The sequence below is a fragment of the Manis pentadactyla genome, chromosome 1 (genome assembly GCF_030020395.1).
Source record: "Manis pentadactyla isolate mManPen7 chromosome 1, mManPen7.hap1, whole genome shotgun sequence".
Taxonomy (NCBI): Eukaryota; Metazoa; Chordata; class Mammalia; order Pholidota; family Manidae; genus Manis; species Manis pentadactyla.
In genome coordinates, this window is record NC_080019.1 from 234,279,335 (window position 1) to 234,298,189 (window position 18,855).

Sequence of the window (18,855 nt, forward strand, 5' to 3'; positions counted from 1 at the left end):
AGAATGGAAAATTGAACTGAAAGCTGGGATACTTTTTGGGGGCACCTTCTGCAGATCTAAATTCCCATCCATAGTTTGGGAACACACACTGTATTTTTATAACCTAATTTGCTCCAAAAATAACCAAGTCTGATATCTAGAGGTGTGAAGGCCCAGAAGAAGAGGGAGGTGGGGAGGAGAAATAATTTTTTATTCTTGATTTTATGAGGAAAACAAAACCTTAAAAAAACCCAAATGCGCTTTCAGTGCTTTGTCATCACTGTTCCAGCGTTCACGACTAGGGAGGTGGAGGACCGGCAGCAGTGGAACCGGTGTCACCGGGCACCGTGCTCCTTGCCTGCCCGCGGGGCAGTTCCCAGCTAGCATCCTAACTGCCCCGAGTGTCAGTGGTCAGGAGAGCCCGTGCTCGTCCCTGCTTCTCTTCTAGCGAATTCCGAAGGCAGCTTCATTCCAGGAAACCGGACGGAGCTGCGGGAGGAGGGGAGACGAGAGGTCTAGGTCGCGCGTCAGTGTCCGGGGTCCCGGAGGGCTGCGCGCAGCTTCTGCGGGAGGCGACAGCCCGCGCTGAGCGCCGCGTCGTGTCTCGGCGCCAGGCGCTCGCATCACCTCCCGCGCGGACGGGCCTCGGAGGTTGTCCCAATGAGGAGGCCCCGAGGCTCAGCCCGGGCGTCCAGCGGCCAACGCGACTGTCCGGCAGCCGGCAGGGTGTCGGATTCGTCCCCAGAACCATTCCCAGGCGGATTCCGTGTGCCTTCTCCAACAACCAGCGGGGGCGCAGGCGACTCCGCCCGGGGACCGCTCGCCGCCCTCCGGGCGCGGGCGAAGAACGGCCTCCGGTCGGCGCTCCGCGGAACGTTCCTGTCGGCGGCTCGTGTTCCCGTCCGGGCGGCCAGGCGCGCGGGCCGGGAGGGGGACACTTTCTGGAGCGGACCGCGAGCGGAGGCTGCGAGCGCCGCTGCCGGAGGAGACCGACGCTCGGCCCGAGCCAGCCCGCGACCTCGGGGCCTCACCGACCGCCTCCCGCCTCAGCCGCCCCAGTCCTGCCGTCGCCGCCGCCTAGGCGGGCGCCGCGGACCGTGCGGCCCCTGGCCCTGCCCGGCCTGGCGCGGCCCGGAGCCGCGGCGCGGTAGGTGAGTGCTGGTGCCGGCCCCGGCTCCCTGCTCGGGCCGCCGCGACCCGCAACAATGGGCCGGTGGGGACGCGGCCCTGCCGCTGGTGCTCCGAGGCCGGGGCCTGGGGGCGCTGGGTCCGACCTGGGAAACTCGAGTGGCCATAGGCCTGGCGGGGGTCTTGGCCTCGACCCGGGGCCTGGGTGGCTGGACAGTTAGGGTTCTTGTAGCCGGGGAAGGCAGCCCCAGGGGCACGGAGACTTCCCAACAGGGGCGTGCGCTCTTGGCGCCTGAGGCGGACGCCCTGGAGGCTGACCATAGCGGGTGGCTGGGGGGCCCTAGCATTTGAAATTCTAGGGGCCTCAGTGTGCCTGGTCCCTAGGGGTGTCGGGATGCATCCCCCTCGCCCCCACCTCATCCTACCTCGGACCCCGAGGTCTGTGAACTTGGCGGACTGGGGTCTGGCTGGGGAGAGGAGGCATTGAGAGTTTATCTTCTCTGAGGTAAACGATGATTACCGTTCCCGGAGAGGCAGGAGGTCAGCTGGGCACATGGGAGTTGAGCCCAGAGTTGGATTCACGGGGGCCCAGAGGCATCCTAGCGGTGAGTGGTTTTCAGGCAGAGAACTTGTCACAAGAGTGTTACGGTGAGTAGTCTTGGCTACCTCGGCGTTAGGGCGAGGCTGCAGTTGTGATTTGGGGAGTGCAGAGGAGGATTGCAGGCTTCTGAGGTTGGAGAATTAGCTCTCTGCGGGCCGTGGTGGCAGCAGTCTGGGAGATGAACAAGGGAACTTTGCAGAGTGGGCTTCCTGGTAGAGAATGACCTCTTACTGCGGGGGAGTGGGTGACTCAGATTTGTTAGAATTAGGGTGTCTGCTAGCGGATGTGCCTGACTATACTGGTGGCTGGGCACTGGGCACTGAGGTGGGTGGGGCTGAAGGGGCCTTTGGAGACTGAATGAGTTTGTGCCTGAGTGGACCATTCCTTCTCACTCCAAATCAGAATGGTAGCTGCCATTGAAAACATTTTAAGTAAAGAATTTCTTTGTGGTATTTGGACCCAAAGCTTTCCTCTGTTTTTTATTTCCTCCTTTGTTTTTGAATTGTGACTCATACTTTCTTTTCAGCAGTGGCTGTTGTTTGCAATTATAGACAAACTTAGGCACTATAGTGTATGTAAATTCTAGGGGTTTTCAGTCCAATTCTTATAAATCTAAATTAATTTCAGAGCCTATTTTCCACTAATTTGTGTGTCATCATTTAACGTGTGCAGCTGTAGAGGGGGATGCAAAAACACTGAAAATTTGTGTTGTTAAAAGCTCTTTATATCTCTAAGCCCATGAAACTGCATTTTCTCCTAGTGCCATGAAGTTGTTACACTGAGACTCTCAGACCTTAGTGATTGTCATTTTAGCTCTCACAGGACATTACCTTCACTCAAAGTGTTATCTGTCTTCAGTGAACCTGGTTTGTACACTGTGTCTCATCTGTAGCATTAAAAAGGCAGTGTGCAAACTCCAGCTCAGAGGCCCGCAGCTGTGCACCAGCGCCCTGTATGTAGTGTTCAGGAAAAAGTTGCTATGTTGTCTGTAGACGAGAAAACACACCCTATATGAAAGGAACAGTATCAGAATCATTGTGCCTTCTGAGTTTAGAGTGTGAGGAGGTACAGCCTCGTTGGAGATGTGAGGCGATTCTGTTTGTAGTTGTACTGACAGTTCTGTTCTGGTAGTTGTTTTTTTCCCCTTAATCTTTGAAAAATCATGTGCTTCCCTTGAATTGTACTCTTTCTCTCTCTGTCTCTGTCTCTCATAAATTTTCTATCTTAAGTAATTCATTCTTTCATAAATCATTCTCTGTTGAATTGTGCCAGGCCCTGTGTTGGGTACCTCCACAATGGTGATATTTTTGACATTTTAATAGCAGTAGTTCTTAGTTCAGAAGTGGCTGTAAGTCTTTGAAGAAAGAACTGATTCAGGTATAGTAAGTTTTTAATCAGTAAAGCCGTTGAATAGAGTTTTTGTAAAGTATTAATTTTGACTAGTGACAATTGATTGTCTTCATATATTTCCATGGAGAAAGTTTAGCTATAATGTGTTCCCATTGGTAAGGGATTGTTTTTGCATTATTTTACTTATACACCTGTTAACTTTAAGTACTGTAGACAGACCAGAAGGTGAGCATTTTGTTTCTGGGTGTGTCTGGATGAGTAGTAATTTACAAATCCTATATATGTGCTTAGCTTCCCTAGATAGCCATCATATTTGCCCTCCACTGTGGTTTTGGGAGCCTGAACATGTTGCTTACCCCCTTTATCTGGTTCTCTGTGTCTAGGCTGGGAGTGTCTGCTGTCACTTGGAGTGGTGTCTCCTAGAACAGGAGGAATAAGATTGAGGTAAGGCTTAGTCTGTTGGAAATTGCTTGCCTCTTAATTTTTATTGCATAAAATATGTAAATTATATCTGAAAAAATTTTTTGCATTAATTATTAATCTCCATTCTGAACTAGTAAAATGAAATTCTGTCCTTTGCTCTCTTCTCTCTTTCTCTCTCTCTATTTTCGTCAAAGATATATGAAGAAATTTAAAATCAAGGCACTTAGATAATACATACATTCTTTGAAATATCTCATTTTCCATCTGGAATATTCAGTTTATCAAAGAAAATAAAAACTAGTTTATTTACTGCTTAGAAGGCAAAGTGATTGCTGAAAGAAATGTTTTGATTAAGTACTGTAGTCAAATGGATCAACTTGAAAAACTTCTGGGAAGAAGGCTGAGTTTTTTATTTCTTTAGAAAAAGTCTGAGGTGCCCAATTCAATGGTCTTTGTCATCATCCTGCCTCTACCTCTTGCTTGCTTTTTGACCTGGGTAAGTTGTTAACCTCTCTGAGCTTTGTTTTCTGTTGTATTTTTTTTACCTGTAAAATGAGACCAACATAAGCTCTGCAGGTTGTAGTGAGGCCTGAAGATGAGGGCCTAGTGCTTTGTGGATGGATGGCTCTTGCTGTTAGTAGCAGTTCGTGTGGTTAGTAGTAATAGGTCACTCGTCTCAGGAGTATCAGTAGTGGGGGTGTAGCTGGCTGCTGTTCGAGGATAAGGGGCTCGGTTTCCTTGTCTGGTGAGGAAGGCAGCCTGCTGTCTGCACCTGTTGGCACTCTGGGCAGGTGGTGAGAGGGTTTTCAAGGTAGTCTCTAATCCAGTACTGGTAGGCAGGAGTCCACACTAGAAAGTCCAAGGTTGTTGCTGGCACTGGTAGGTTTTTTCCTGGCAGTTTGCATGGAGAAGCCAGGAGGTAACTGCTTGGCATGTCTGTTTTGGGAGCAGTGGCGTTCCCACCGTTAGTCCTGGGGTGTCCTGGCATGTGCTAGGCACCACTGTGTGCTCTGCAGCCCCTGATCGGGATGTTCCTCTAGCTTTCTTCTGATGGCATCAGAGACCTTTTTGCCTGGAAGGCTGCATATGTTGGAGAGATTTGTCATCTTTTTCTGATTTGGGCAACTTTAATAGAATCTAGCCCTCCTTTCAGAAATGTTTTTGGTGAACAGAGGTTCACAGGCTTTGTTATAGAATTGTTTGGTTTTATTTTTTCCTTCTGAGAGGTAAAAAGAAAGGTAAGAATGAGCTAGACAGCAATAATCAGAAGTAAGTGGCCCTTCCAGTCTTCCTTAGTCAACTCTTCTTCCATTCTAGGTGGTCTTTAGCCCTAGTTATAAGTAAATATTATTCCTCTAGCCTCAGAGTACCACAAACATCTAGGTCCTGGTGTGCCTCTACTTCAGGATCTCACAAGGACCTTTGTAACCCAGCCTCTTTGTCTTCCTTCCTAGTCCCTCCTCTGCCATACTTTCTCTGGCACTTGAGGCTCTAGTTAGAGTGAAGCTAGCATGCTCAGGCTCTTCCTCCTGCTAATTTTCCTCCCATTCCAGTGCTTTTCTGGCTCTTAGGTGTAAATTTGTAAGGAATTCAGGTACCATCATCTCTTAAAAGGCTTTCTTGATTCTTTCCAGATTAAGCAGGATGCCTCTCCTTCATATGCAGTCTATACAAGTTTCTTTCATAATCACACCATACTCTTAACTTTTGGTGTGTTTTCCTCGCCTAGTTTGTGACCTGTTTGAAGGCAGACCTTTGTCTTGTTTATCGTTATATCCTAGGACCTAACCAGTTCTTAGTAGATGTTTGTTGAGGGAACAGAGGGATGACCTCAGCATGTGAGGTGGAGCTGGTGGTGTGAGGAGAGTTCCGGCTTCATGGCTGCACCTAATCCTGGCTGCAGCAGTGTCTCTGCTTTTGTATTTCCAGGTTGTTAAAAACAATATTTTATTGTGTAAATGTGTTGCTTATTCTGTACATTCATAGTTTTGAGGCTTGGGGGCTGTTACTTGCTCTCTTGGGTCTTGCAAAAGTTTCCACTGAAAGAAAATGTAGCAATTCATCGCTGGTATATCTAGATCTTCCTTTGGCATCTACTGCTCTGAGCCCTTTGTCCTTATGTGTGGAGAAGAGTGACTAGTCAGTTTGGGCCACAAGGTCTCCACAGACAACTGCTGGCAGCCTGGGAATGGGTAATGGATTTAACACTAGTTTGTTGTGACTTTTGCCAGCTGATGTCCTTTTCAGAAACCCAGCTGAATTTGGATATATTTTCAGGATATAAGATTATTTGCCCAAACTTCATTCAGGAATTTGAACTCAGTGACTATGAAATTATCTGTATTAGTTCTTTGTTCAGTCTAATACTGTACTAACACTGAGACTAATACATTAATTCTTTGTTAGAAGGCTGTGTGTTCTGAGTTATTAACCTGGAAGTTATGGAATTGTGCCTGTTCATTTAGTTACCTCTTGGTTCTTCTTAGTGGTAAAATAACTTGAGAGTGTATGGTTGATCAGAGTGCAGAAGGCTGGGTGAGAGCCTCACTGATGCAGTCATTTAATGTAGGTGACAAATAACTGGCTGCAGAAAAGGAAAGTGTGGAAAGTAACGAGTTGGATTCAAGATAAAAATTGATATGAGATAAAATGGAAAAGTGAGACAAAGCATAAGGCACTTTAAATATGGTAAGCAAGCCACTGTTGAATTGAAGACATTTTGTGACAGTGTTAAGAGTTCAGAAGGAAATTGTGACAACACGCGTTAGAAGCAATAACAGCATGGACCTTGTCAGCCAGCATGGGCACACTGGCCCCGCCAGCACCCAGTGAAGGTTTTGTAGCACTGTCGAGGGGAGTTACATACAGGCAGAGGTGAAAAATGTTTGTCTTATTGTGATGTGTGTACTGTGCGCAGGTGTGATAGTATAGTGTAAACCGTTTCCATTCACATTGCCTCTGCCCTCCCAACCATCCTGTGGGGCAGATGTCCCCATTTTACGGGTGAGAAAGCACAGAGGTTAGGTGGCTAGCTTTCCACTGCGCAGAGCTAATGAGAAGAAAACTGGGCCTCCATGCCAGATTTTTGGGCTCTTAAGTTTAAGGCCCCTTTTATGTCTTCAGGGGATATTGTTAGGGCTTCATTTTGGGATGATGGCCGCTGCTCGTTCCAGGCTTTTGGCTAGTAGAGGATATATTTGAAGAAGGTAGCACTGCCCCGGGGCTCCGGCCCCCTTCCCACAGCAGCCGCTTGCCTGTTTCCCAACGCTTGCTCTTTCTGCAGGAAAGAGGGCTCTAGTGTGCCCTCCAGCTTCCTCATTCTTGACCTGTGACCTTTAGGGCTTGTGCTCCTTGATTTTCCCCCCTTCCTTTTCTGTCATGATAATGTCATCACTCAGAGTCCCTTTCTTTCAGCAAGCCCTTGATGTTTTTACTTTTTTTCCTGATTATGCCAGTGATATATGAGCACAGTAAAATTCAGGCATTTTTAAAGAAGGGGACCCATAATTCCATGTCTCAGTGTTAATTAGCATTTGGTCTGTATTTATCCACATGTTTCTCACTCTGTGCTAGCATGTGTGTATGTATGTATATGTGTATGTGATAAAGTAATTCCTTTTTACAGAAGTGGGATCACAGTTTATTTACTCTTCTGTAACTTGTGCTTTTTTTCCTTTAATTCCTTTATCTTCTGTGGTATCTTTTAATAGTTACATAGTGTTTATTATGTTGTATATCTGTGTCAATTTTTCTAGTCCCCTGGTGATAGATATTAGTTTCTATTTCTTAGCAGTTATAGCATCCTTGTGTATAAATCTCTGCATACCTCTTTGTACACATTGTATACACATTGTATACACCTTTGTATACTCTGTATACTTCTTAGGATAAATTCCTACAAGTAGACTCCCACAGGTGGTGAGTGTTTAAAATTTTGCTAGATATTACCAAGTAACTTTCAAAAGATTGTATCAATTTGTATTTCTCTCTAGCACTGAACATTGTGAATTCTTTTAATCTTTGCCAATTTGAAGCCTAGATAACAGATTATTATTTACATATGTTACTGAGGAGGAAGAACATCTTGCCAATTATGTATTTCATATATATTACTTGATTGATATATTAATTAATTGCTTAATCAGTATCTCCTTTTCTCCTCCCCGCCCTTTTTGTTTTTACCTGCATACCAGGTAGAGCCATAGTGATTTTGCTCTCATGCTATCCCCCTAGCCCTGAACTTCCTATCTCGTCTGTTGCCTAAAAAGCAGTTTTACTGCATTTCCTCACCACCTGCTTTATCTGTGTCTCCTAATCCTTTGTGGTCTAGCTTCTGCTCCTTTATTTCTCCTGAATGCTGTCTCTGAGGTGAATTCCTTATTGCCCAGACACAGGGTTTTCCCTTGGTGTTTGTTCTCCCTTGTTTTGACCCACTCCCCACTCCCCACCATCCTTGCAGGAAGGGATGCTGCACATGAGTGGCCTTTTTACTGTGGAAAACTCCAACATATGCAACAACAGGGAGTACAGTCTAATGAGCCCCATGTACCCATCACCCAGTTTTGATAATTACCAACACTCCCACTGTTTGTTGTTGGCATGTTTTAAACCTAAGTCTCAGACGTTGTCACTGAGTGCTGCTTTAACCAATGAGAATGTTTTTTTTAAAATTAGCTTGCCATTTCTACCCTAATAAAAATTAATGATATTATCTTAACAGTGAGAGCTTGATTTTTAATCCTGGCTCTGATATCTGGGCAGTTTAAGCTTGTCATCCATCCTGAAGTGTAGTAAGGATGACAGCAGTGCCCCTCCCAGGCCAGTGCCAAACTTTCTCGTCACTCCCATGACGTGCTCAGCACAGTGCTTCCCCTGCATGGAGACTTCCGGTGTCTGTCTTTGCTCTGTCTTCATTCAACCTTTCAGCAGATTCTTGTTGAACATGTATGTGTCAGCTGAAGAGGAGACATTGACCTGGGCTTCCAGGATTCTGTGTGGTCTTGATTTGCTGCCTGCCTCTCAGATGTGCCTTTTTAAAACTCCAACCTTACCCGTGTAACCCAGGTTTGTTTTCCTCTTCTCTGCCCCCTGTGGTCTGGCCCTTGAAGACGAGCTCTTTCACTCCTGTCATTTCAGGCTGTTCAAGTGACTCAGTTCCATAATCCTGGATTCTTTACCAAGCAACAAACCCACTTTGCCTTCTGGCTTTGGGACTGCCTGACCAGGGGGATGAGTGTAAACTGCACTGAATTGAGTCTGCAGAGCAGGTCTGAGCTCAGTCTTGGCCACTAACCTCAGGGCTTGGCAACTCAGTTCTCTCTGAGTCCTGGCGTCCTCATTCAGAAGGATGGAAGAGTGTATCAGAGTCCCAAGTCCTGTCCAGCTCCAAACCTATCAGCTGTGAGAAGGTGGTTTCAGAATTTCCTGCTCGGCGTGTATGGAACCATATCCACCATCCTGCTCCCCAAACAAGTCTTGGGCCTCCCTCCCCTGGCCTCTCCTGGGAAATCCAGGCTGCACCCTGCGGTTCTTCCCTTTCAATTGCTGTTAACATAGGGCTGATGACTACTCGGCCAGTTCTTCAGTTCATCCTGACTCTCAAGGAACATACCTTTGGCCCTTTGCAGCTCTGCATCTATATCCGTATTGTTTCATTTGGCTGTGCTCAGGTTGTTTGCCCTGAACCTGTGTTCTGACCAGCCCATATTATGACCATCTTTCTAGGCTTAGTTCAGGTGGCACCTTCCTCCACGCTGGACGTGAGCCTTCCGCGGCTGACTCGCCTGACTGGCAGCGCATCTGCCGTGTCACAGTATGCCTGGTACTTAAGACGTTTGTGTACACAAGCCTTTCTTCCTGTCTCATTTGTAATCTCCCTGAGTAGAGGTACCAGATTTACAGTGCATGTAATTTTGCATCCTATAGTATCAAGCACAATTTATTGTACTAACGGTTTTGCAATAAATAATGAATAAGTGAACTAAAGTAGAATTTGCCTCAAGTTAAGAACATTTATGGAAATATTTTTAAACCAGGTATTCTGAGGTTGTGATGATTACATAGTTAAGAATGAAGAAGGCCTAGCTTGTGAAATGGCCCTGATGGTACTAATTCAGGTACTCTTTTCTTGATCTCAAAATTCAGAGAATTCTCTGCTTTCCTGTCCTGTCTAAGAGTTGGGAAGATTTTCTGACTCTTTTGAGTACTACAATTTAGTGTCTCCAAAGCGTAGCTGGTAATACTGTTGTCATCATGGAGTCGCTAAATGTAATCATCAACATTTCTTGAAAGCTAACGTCCCATGTGCCAGCCAGTGTGCCAATTTCTTTTTCATTTAACTAAAAAAATAATCTTATACAAGACATGTACTGTTATTCTCATGCTGTAAATGGAGAAACCTAGGTTTAGAGAAATTGAGCAACTTTAGTGTCTTAGAAGGTGGCAGTGCTAGACTCTGACCCAGTCTGTCTCATCTGGGAGCCTGTGTTCTTAACTGGCCCACTGCTTCTTGTTCAAAACATGTTTACTGCCAGTTGGCTCTTTTATGTGTTTATTTTCTAGCCCTCACCTCTTATCAGACATCTTGCATGGGTTCTATCCCCTGCCACCCCGTCAGCAACCCCTCCATTCTTCCTGATTTTGTTGAAGTGTGTGCCCTTGTGTTTGCATTTGCCGGGACTTCAGGTCTCAGAGTTATATTTAATTCCTCCCTTTTCTGTGCAGGAAGTCCTGTTGAGTTTTCCTTGGTAATGCCTTAGCTCTGCTCCATTCTTTCTGGCTTCTCTGTCTTCCGCTTGGCCCTAGCCCTCCAGGTCTAGTCCTGGATTATGATGACCGATTTTCCTCCCTCTAGTCTCTTGGCTCTGCAGGCCGTCTGAAAGGATTGCCTTTCACCCACCTCTCTCCAGTTAAGAATCCTCCTGTGGTTTCTGTAGCTGGGCTTCCTAATAGCCAGTTTTTGCATGGTGTCACAGTCACCCCTGGGCTTAATTCCTTAAAGCACATACAGTAAGTCCTCGACATAACACAATGAAGTTGATGCTGTTAATTTGCAGTTTAGAGATGAAAAAACAGGCTTAAAGAGACTGAGTCACCTGTCCAAGATCACTATTGGTGGGAATTGGGATACTATGTATTTTTAACAAACAACCCAGATTCTGATATCCTGAAATTTTTAGAAAACACCAGGCAGGCTCCAGTGCCTTTTAGAACTACTAAATTCTGTCTTTCTCTGCGGCTCTGATGACCCCTCTGTCCCGTGGCTCTGAAGTTTCGGTGGCATTTTGACTCTTGATCCATGCCTACTTTGCACATCTTTCCAGGTAGTATGTTCCCTTGGCTAGTTCTCTCCCTGCCTTTTGAAGCTCTGTGTAGATGCCTCTCCTCTGCTCTCTCATGGTCTGGGCCACCCTTGGCTCCTTTCCCCTGATACACACTCCCTGTGCATCTTCCGTATTTGAGGCTTCAGCTAGCTGAATGTGGCAAGAATACCCAAATCTCTATCTCTGACCCCAGTCTGTTTTGCAGCTGTTTCTGACATCTCACCAGTAAGGCTTACCTGCCCTGTTGATCAAACTGGAAACCTGGGCCGTGGATAAGAGCCTGTGGTCTGGAGTTTGAAGTCTGGGTTGGAATAGAATTCTACTACTCTAGCTGGGTATATTTGGGGCAGGTCACCTAACCTCTCTAAACCTTAGATTCCTTATCTGTGAAATGGGATAACATTACTTTCCTTGTGGTATTGTGAAGATCCAGTGAGAAAATGTAGATAAGGCACTTAACAATTTGGTCAATGTTTGTGGTGTCCTTCCTATGTGCCAGGTTCTGTGCTGGATGTTGGGGAGAGGGAGGTGAGCAAGGCTGCCCTCATGGAGCTTTGTTTAGCTACTGAAGGCTTTATGTTTTTGCCTCCTTAGTCTCTAAAGTTTCTGCTACCTTCTCATTGCCATTGCTGTGGTTCAGGGTCTCATCACCTTTTGCCAAGACTGATGCAATAGCTTCCTACCCAGTCCTCTTGCCTCCATATAGCCATCAGACTGCTTTTTAAATTGCAAATTCATATGACAAAATTCACCTGCTTGAGATCCTTCAGTGGCTCCTGCTGGGGCCACAAAGACTGTGGGGAGGGTTGCCTAAATAAACATACTGAGTCCACATCTGAGCTCAGTGGTGAAGGGCTCAATGGCATAATAGTTATGTCTGCCGGGGGTACAGACAGGAAAGTGGTGCCAAGTGCTACATATTTGCCAATCTCCATATAGGACAAAGTTCAGACTCTTTAGCAAGGTCCTTAGGGCACTGCTGGGTCAAGGTCTGGCCTGTCAACTTGACATGTCTTGTAGCCTCCCATTTACTCCCCCCAGCCTCTAATCCCATGGAACTGTTCCTCTGCACATGCCATTCCCCTTCCCTGAATGACATCTTCCTCCTCTGCTTAAGGATGAAGCTCTGTGTGGCCTTTAATATTCAGATCTGTTGCCTCTTCTGAGAATCCTTTATATACCATAAATTCTACCATTTAAAAATTTTCAATTCGGTAGCTTTTAGTGTATTCACAAGGTTATACAACCATTGCCACTGTCTAGTTCTGGAACATTTTGTTCCTGCAGAAAGAAGCCTATACTCATTAAGCAGTCACTCCCTAGTCTTCTTTCCTCTACCCCCAGGTACTAATCTGCTTTCTGTTTTTATGGATTTGCCTATTCTGGGCATCACAGATAAATGGAATCACACTATATTGTCTTCCATGACTGGCTTGTGTTGCTTAGCACAGTGTTGTCAGGGTCCATCCATGTTGCAGGGTGTGTCAGTACTTCACTCCCTTTTATTGCTGAGAAGTACTCCATTCTGTGGATATGCATGTTTCATTTATCTGTTTGTCACCTGATGGAAGAAGGACCATAGCCATATGTTGTACTTGTCAGATTGCTATGATGTAGGTTTACATATCTGTGTCATGTGACTGGATGATCCCTGCAGGGATCCGTTTATCACTCTATAACCTGGGTTCCCTTACCTGTGTAGCTTCAGTGCCGACCAGTGCTGGTCAATAGCAGGTGCTTAGTCTGTATTTACTGATGAATCATTTTCTCTCTTTCCAGAAAACCTGACACTTTCTGCCTTTTCTGCGCTCTTCAGATCCAAGCCATGATTCCTTTGTGGAATGTCTCCTCCCTTCCACACTAGTCTGGTTCTGCCTTGCTTCAGAGGTTGTCTCATGCTCTGCTTCCTCCAGGAAGCCTTCCAACAGCATCCAAACCTCAGAGTCTACTGCTTCCTTTTCTGAACTCTGGTGTGTTTGGGGTCTCTATCGCTCATGCAGTACTTACTGAACGTAGTCTTACCGGTATCCTTAGCTAGTTTGACAGGAAGCTTGCCAACGCTAAGATTCCCTTTTTGCACTCCCAGTACAGAGGTGCTCTAATTATGTAATGGAATCACATCTCACATTTCACCTTATTAAACTCAACCATACACTTTGCAAAAGGGAAAAAAAAGAGAACAGGAAATGATGCTTTCACTAGGGAGGTAGTCTCTCCTCACAGTCTCCCCCGGGAGTGAGCCCCCACAGGCAGCGGTGCAGTCATCGTCGGTGCAGGTAACAGGGGCCGACACACCTGTGTGTTTACAGGGTTCTTGACCACGGGCAAATGGTTTAGGTTGTGTGGTGATGAGTTGGTAACTATTCTCCCGGGAAAAAAAATGAAGAGCTGAGGGCATTTTAGCAAGTTTTTCTCCCTTGGAGATTCATTTCTCTTGCTTTTCCGTAAGCAAAAGTGTCAAAGAGTGCCTGTGAAGCATAAGACCGATACCTTCCTTATGAGACATCAGATAGTAGGGGCATCAAGAAAATAGCCTATTGAAGTGGAAACTGTTGCTCTTCCACATGTAATGTCTTTAAGTTTTGTCCCTTCTGATGTTTTTTCTGCCCAGGTTAGATCTCCAGCTGCCTAACTTCCCCTAAGGAGTCTTGAATCTTAATGTGGGTAGAGCATGTGGTTCTTACAGCTTACGTGACTCCTTTCTCTGGCCTGACTGGGAGACTCTCCATGTCCCAGACAGTCTTACACTTGGTAACTGCCTCATCTGACTGCTTCAACACTGGATACCCTTGGCTGTGGGTGAGCCTTGTAGGTGTGGGTTATTCTTGCTGTCTCCATATTCTTCCCTTCCCTATTCTCTGTCCACCCACTGTTGGTAGACTTGGTTTATCCAATTTGGTCTGAGAGGAATACCTCTATTCTGAGCTTGGGACCCAGTTTTTACTTAACTTTTGGGTAAAATCGTACAGCATCCCAGCTGCTGGCTCCAGAAATGAGCTCTCTGAAACCAGTTTTATTTGTTTAGAAATCAGATAGCACATGTTATGGTGGAGGACGTAACACATGTGTTGGAAATAAAAACTGGTTATCTCTAAGTGGAACCTGGGTTGCCTACATGAGAACCAGCATACCGATGTGCACTGGGCAGCCTCCGATCCCAGGGCTTCCAGATTGGCTGGAGCTGTGATATGACTGTAGTTTTCATGATAGACGCCATACAGTAAGCTTCACATCTGTGTAGGCTTTGTGTTGTGCTAAGTGACTGAGTGCTTGTTACACAGGTCATACGCTGCAGGGCCCTCACAGCAACGAGAGGGTGGGTGTTGTTTCCCCAGATGAGGGCAAGGCAGGTACTTTGCTCCAGTTAAGTGGCGCCATTATCCTGTGGGTCTGTGGCACCAAAGAGCTCCCACTCCATGACACACTGCTGCCTCCACAGCCATGCTGATAGTAGCAGCTGGGATATGCCAGGCATCTTGTCTGAGGAGCAGGTGACAGCAAGCAGCACCCCAGGCCCTGTTAGGGACACTGGAAGAGAAGCCTCACGCATCTTTTGTCTTTTGCTGTCCACTAGACCTGTTTATTTCACCTCCTAACTGGTTCTCAAATCTGGCCTTCCCTCTGGCTTTTTCAGTGGTTACCTTTCCTATCCTCTCTTACTCTACCTTCCACGTTTCTTGCAGCAAATGTTTCTTCCAAACCATGTTTCAAACTTACAATATGCTAAATACTGAACTGTCTTCATAGTACAGGTTACATTTATATTTATTTATCACTTAAATCATCTTAATAATCCTTGAAGGTAGGGGGTACCTTCATTTTGCAGGTGAGGAAACTGTGGCCCAGAGAGATTAAGTGACTCGCCCAAGGTCACACTGAAAAATGAGCTGGGGTTTGTTTTCAGTTTGGAACTGTATTATACCTATGTTTCCATCCAACATTCTGTGGACCAGAGTAACCTTAATGAAAGACACATCTGATCATGTGGATCTGATCTTCCATGTAGGGTAAAATCCTGTCTCCTTATCATGTGTTCAGGGTGCTACAGGATTTGGCCCTGTTACTTTTTCAGGCTCAGTTTCTACTCTTCCCTTAATATGCCCCCCTTTATGCTCTAGCAATACAAACTTCCTAGATTTCCCTATACACAGTCTTCCTTTCATGTCCCTGAGGCACTGATCCTAGGGTTGCTTTGTCTGAACTCTTCCCTGCCCTCCCCTTGCCGTCATCTCCAGGTTGCATGTCTAGTCTTCTGCCTACTCATTACCTAACTCTGTCCGGTTCTTTCTTTCACACTCACTTGGGCCTCACTCTTACCTGTGACCTGACTGACCTGTGTTTGCCTTTCATCTTTGTGTTCCTGGTAGATGATAGTTCTTGAAGAAATTTTTGTTGAGCTGAACAGAATGTTTGGAGGTGCTAGTCTCTAGAATGTCTAGAAGGAGACCTTCCAGAGACCACCTGTCTAGAAGGAGACCTTCCAGAGACCACCAGAACCTCCACAATGGTGAGCTGTCTTGTCAGTTTAAATAACTTGGGAGTAGGTAAGGGTCAATTTCTGGCATGAGGGATGTAACAGAATCTGAGGCTTTTCTGATTTTGGCGCTTGGATGTGTTAGAACTATCCTTGAAGAGTGATCTTTTTCTTCCTTTTGAAAATGGGACCTCTGTTACTCTTCACTGTTCTTTGTTGATTAGTACCCTCAGAGGCTGTATCCTTAGGTAATGCCTTAGGTTTCCTAGAGTGTATGAGCTTTCCATGTGCTGGTTCTCAGTCATCGCTTCTATTCTTTCTCTGCAGCTCGTAGAACAGCCTGAGCCCAGATCTCAGAGCCTCTTTATGTCAGGGTACAGAGAATGTGCATTTTAGTAAAAGTATGTCTTGCTTTTTAAGTCATGACCTCCATGTGTCCCCCTTCCCTTCTCCGAGTATTTATCAAAATCACTAGGCTCAGCACTTAGAATGTCGAAATACCATAGCTTTTGCTGAGAAGGGTTTATTGCTTTCTAAGTCTTCTCTGTGCATTAGCATTTGGTAGTACGTTTAGTGAGTTTAAACTGATTCTTAAGTCTGCCGATAATGCAAGTAGTGACTTTCTCTGACTGTGGGAAAGGTCCGGGTTGGGGGAGGGTTAGTTACTGGGTGGCATAGTATCAGCCTGTCCTCCACACCGTCTCAGTAGTGTGGCATACAAGGGAAGAGTGGTGAGATCATCAGCCGTTCCTTCTCGCTGAAGTTCTCTCGGACAGTTCCCTAAACACGCTGTGGTTATTTTCAAGTCTTTCTTAAAAACTGATTACAAATGAGGTATGTGGGGGGAACTTTAGTGATGGGGGGAGTCTAGTAAACATAATGTTCCTCATGTAATTGTAGACTAATGATACCAAAAAAAAAATTGATTACAGCAATCTCCCTTCTCTGCAGGGTAATTGTCCAGGATGCCCAGTAGATGCCTGAAATCTCGGATAGTACCAAGCCCTGTACGTTCATACCTGTATAAAGTTTAATTTATAAATTAGGCACAATGAGAGATTAAAAACAATACTAAAATATAACAGTTATAATATACTGTAATAAAAGTTACACAAATGTGGCCTTTCAAAATATCCAGTCGTGTTGTACTCACCCATCTCGTGGTGATGTGACAGTATAAAATGTCTGCATGAGGAGATGAAGTGGAATGGATGGCGCAGGCCTTGGGATGTAGGGTTAGGCTACTAGTGACTAATCATTTTACTGGTTCATATATTGTGGATACTAATCATTTTATTGTTTCTTTGCTTTGTTTATGATATTTCCTTGCACAGACATTTTCATTTTTGATGTAGTGAAGTTTATGGCACATTTTGTGACTTGGGATTTTGATTAGAAGTGCATTGAGTTTATAGCGAAAATCAACATTTTGTAATGGTATTTTCCCATCCATGAACATGTTACATCTTTCCGATTATTTGGGTGTATTTTATTGCATTTAAGTGAAGTGTTTTACTTTTTTCTGCAAAGGTCTTACATATTTTTCCCTAGATTTATTATTAGATGCTATATGGTTATTGTTGCTATTACAAATAATGGTGTTTTTAAAATTACACTTTGTAAATGGGTGTTGACTGCATGTAGAAATAAAATAGATTTTTGTATATTGCTCTTTCATCTAGCCACCTTACTGAGCTCTTCTGTATTTCTAATAGTTTTCCTGTAGGTTTTCTATGTTGAAATAATATAATCCTTGACTGTGGATGATCTTCCTTCTTTGTTCCAATGCTTATGCTTTCTGTGTGTGTGTCTTACTTGTTGGTTAGAACCTATTTGATGTTAATAGAAATATTGTTAGCATGCAGCCATGTCTTGATTCTGAATTTAAAGGGTATGCCTCCAGTGTCTCATACTAAATGTGGTGGTTGCATTTGGCAGGCTCCCTTTATGTGGTGAAAGTTTTCTTCTAATTTGCTAAGAGTTTGTTTGCTTTAATAATCATGAACGGGCTTTGAATTTTATGAGAGCTTTTTTTTTTTGCATCTTTTGAGATAGTGTGTAGTTTACCTCCTTTAATCTGGTAGTTGCAATGTCAGAAGTTTTTAGGTAACTAGTTTTAGTTGACCCTGCTGGCTCTTACTTTGTTTGATTAGTCCCTCATGTGCTTGTACTTTTGGGTTGTGAGCTCATCTTCAGTAAGGCTTTATCTGTGGGATCTTATGTGGCTTAGGCTGAAGTATGTCCCAGACATGTTTTGCATTTGCTTCTAGGCAGCCAGGATGTATCACTTTCCTGGGACCCTGTAGTTTTGATTACTTTCTTGGACCATGTAAATAAATACATATTTCAACCTCAGGTTGGTTCAGGGGCAGACTCATGGCTACACACTCCCATTGGATACCTTTTTTCCCTCCTCCACCTAGGTTGAGATTTTGTGTTGTCTTCTGTGTTGGTGGTTAGATTTTTTCTGGACCACTCCTTCATGAGAGTATAGCTCATCAAGGTCCTGGCTTTATGTAGAGGTTACAGCCCCCGTTCTTAGCTTGAGCCCAAGGCATTCTTTCTTATCTCCCCCTGCCCTCTTCTCCTCCCCTAGGACTGCTGTAGTGGCAGTTCTCAGGAGAATTTGTCTGTGTTTTCGACGTGCCTTTCATTCCTGGTCTTTGGGGATTTCTACTACTTTTGTAAAAACAGCTGTGCATTTAAAATGGGTGCCTTTTGTAATTTCATCTGTATTTCTTGGTGTGTCACAGTGAGAGAGTTTGCAGGGTCTCTCCTCTGCCGAGGTGCCCAGCAGGCAGCCCTTGTCCCACTTGTCAGATGTACCCTGTTTGTTGTGGCGCTCCTTTGTGGATTCCTGCCGGATGGGTCCTGGAGCTGTTGATCAGGAGGCTTCCTCTGGTGCTGCCTTGCCTTCATGACTCGTGTGCCTTGCAGTCAAGTACGCACTCTCAGTTAATAATTTCTTTTCGATAATGATTTTGCAGGCTTTGGCTGCAAAAGTGGACTCCGTGGGGAAGCTATAAAATGGCATGCTTAATCCTGGTTTGTGTTAATTCTGAAATTTGAAATGGCGTGTATTTCATAGTTCTTGATCAGGATGGCAGCAGTGCTAAAGATAGTGGTACAACTGCATGGGTCCTTCCCATCCTTCTAGGTGAGCGGCATTTTCTAGGAGCCCATCCAAGTTCTACTATGTAATTATTTTTATACTTGTAATACTTTATTTATTGTAAGAGTTGTGTAATATTAATATCAAGTCAAGAATCTATGCCCTCCCTGGTATGTCATATTCAACCTAGTGCAAAAATAACATAATGATGTGACCTTTAATTAAGAACAGGATTATCTTAAAATGGGGACATTTGAGCTCAAAATAGACATACCATTTGACCCTGGAATCCCACTTCTAGGAATTTACCCTAAGAATGCAGTAGCACAGTTTGAAAAAGACAGATGCACCCCTATGTTTATTGCAACACTGTTTACAATAGCCAAGAAATGGAAGCAACCTAAGTGTCCATCAGTAGATGAATGGATAAAGAAGAGGTGGTACATATACACAGTGAAATATTATT

At 44.9% G+C, this 18,855-nt stretch overlaps 1 protein-coding gene and 1 long non-coding RNA gene across 7 annotated transcripts in view; one reads left to right on the forward strand and one right to left on the reverse strand.

Annotated features, from left to right (window-relative positions):
* Positions 1-182: 182 nt before the first annotated feature.
* Positions 183-1,803, reverse strand: LOC118908532 (uncharacterized). The gene is made up of 2 exons (XR_005023221.2): positions 1,628-1,803; positions 183-542 (listed from the first exon to the last, which is right to left on the reverse strand). It is a non-coding gene; the product is annotated as an uncharacterized LOC118908532 (long non-coding RNA).
* Positions 541-18,855, forward strand: part of RAD54L2 (RAD54 like 2) — a 91,695-nt gene continuing 73,380 nt past the window's right edge. Inside the window, exons 1-3 of one of the 6 annotated variants that reach the window (XM_057486924.1) lie at positions 541-1,130; positions 3,442-3,502; positions 15,171-15,310. The gene's annotated coding sequence lies outside the window, so the exon portion shown is untranslated. The remainder of the gene's footprint in view (positions 1,131-3,441; positions 3,503-15,170; positions 15,311-18,855) is intronic. The other 5 variants (XM_057486938.1, XM_036878101.2, XM_036878102.2 and 2 more) reach the window with 5 other exon arrangements.